The sequence below is a fragment of the Arachis duranensis genome, chromosome 10, assembly GCF_000817695.3.
Source record: "Arachis duranensis cultivar V14167 chromosome 10, aradu.V14167.gnm2.J7QH, whole genome shotgun sequence".
Taxonomy (NCBI): Eukaryota; Viridiplantae; Streptophyta; class Magnoliopsida; order Fabales; family Fabaceae; genus Arachis; species Arachis duranensis.
This window is the reverse complement of record NC_029781.3, coordinates 72,632,942-72,634,519: the sequence shown is the minus strand read 5'-3', so window position 1 is coordinate 72,634,519 and position 1,578 is coordinate 72,632,942.

The following is a 1,578-nucleotide window of genomic DNA, read 5'->3' as shown; positions in this document are numbered from 1 at the left end:
TGGGAAGTTTTCTATACCTTGTACCATAGGCACCATGACTTTCAAGAAGGCCTTGTGTGACTTAGGGTCAAGTGTAAACCTTATGCCTCTCTCTGTAATGGAGAAACTAGGGATCTTTGAGGTGCAAGCTGCAAAAATCTCACTAGAGATGGCAGACAATTCAAGAAAACAAGCCTATGGACTTGTAGAGGATGTTCTGGTAAAGGTTGAAGACCATTACATCCCTACTGATTTCATAGTCTTAGAGACTGGGAAGTGCATGGATGAATCCCTCATCCTTGGCAGACCCTTCCTAATCACAGCAAAGGCTGTGATTGATGTTGATAGAGGAGAGTTGATCATTCAAGTGAATGAAGAATCCTTGGTGTTTAAGGCTCAAGGATATCCCTCTATCATCATGGAGAGGAAGCATGAAGAGCTTTCCTCAAAACAGAGCCAAACAGAGCCCCCACAGTCAAACTCTAAGTTTGGTGTTGGGAGGCCACAACCAACTTCTAAGTTTGGTGTTGAACCCCCACATTCAAACTCTAAGTTTGGTGTTGGGAGGTTCCAACATAGCTTTGAGCATTTCTGAGGCTCCATGAGAGTCCTCTGTCAAGCTAATGACATTAAAGAAGCGCTTATTGGGAGGCAACCCAATGTTTTATAATTAACTATTTTCTTTTGTTATTTTATGTTTTTTGTAGGTTGATGATCATGAGAAGTCACAAAATCAATGAATGGAGCAAAAACAGAATGAAAAACAGGAAGAAAAACAGCACACCCTGGAGGACACACCTACTGGCGTTTAAACGCCAGTAAGGTTAGCAGATGGGCATTTAACGCCCAGTCTGGCACCATTCTGGGCGTTTAACGCCAGAAAGGGGCACCAGACTGGCGTTAAACGCCAGAAAAGGGCAAGAAGCTGGTGTTAAACGCCAGAAATGGGCACCAGCCCAGTGTTTAACGCCAGAAATGGCTAAAAACGCAATTTTGCTTGCCATTTGGTGCAGGGATGACTTTTCCTTGACACCTCTGGATCTGTGGACCCCACAGGATCCCCACCTACCCCACCACTCTCTCTCTTCTTCCCCCACTCACCAATCACCTCAACACCTCTTCCCCAAACACCCTTCCCCTCTCCTATATAAACCCATCTTCACTCCTTCATTTTCACACAACCTAAACACCACTTCTTCCCCTTTTTGGCCGAACCACAAAGCCATTCCCTTTCCTTTCATTTCTTCTTCTTCTACTCTCTTCTTTCTTCTTTTGCTCGAGGACGAGCAACAATTTTAAGTTTGGTGTGGTAAAAGCATTGCTTTTTGTTTTTCCATAACCATTTATGGCATCCAAGGCCGGAGAAACCTCTAGAAAGAGGAAAGGGAAGGCAAAAGCTTCCACCTCCGAGTCATGGGAGATGGAGAGATTCATCTCAAGGGTGCATCAAGACCACTTCTATGAAGTTGTGGCCTTGAAGAAGGTGATCCCCGAGGTCCCTTTTTCACTCAAAAAGAGTGAATATCCGGAGATCCGACATGAGATCCGAAGAAGAGGTTGGGAAGTTCTTACCAACCCCATTCAACAAGTCGGAATCTT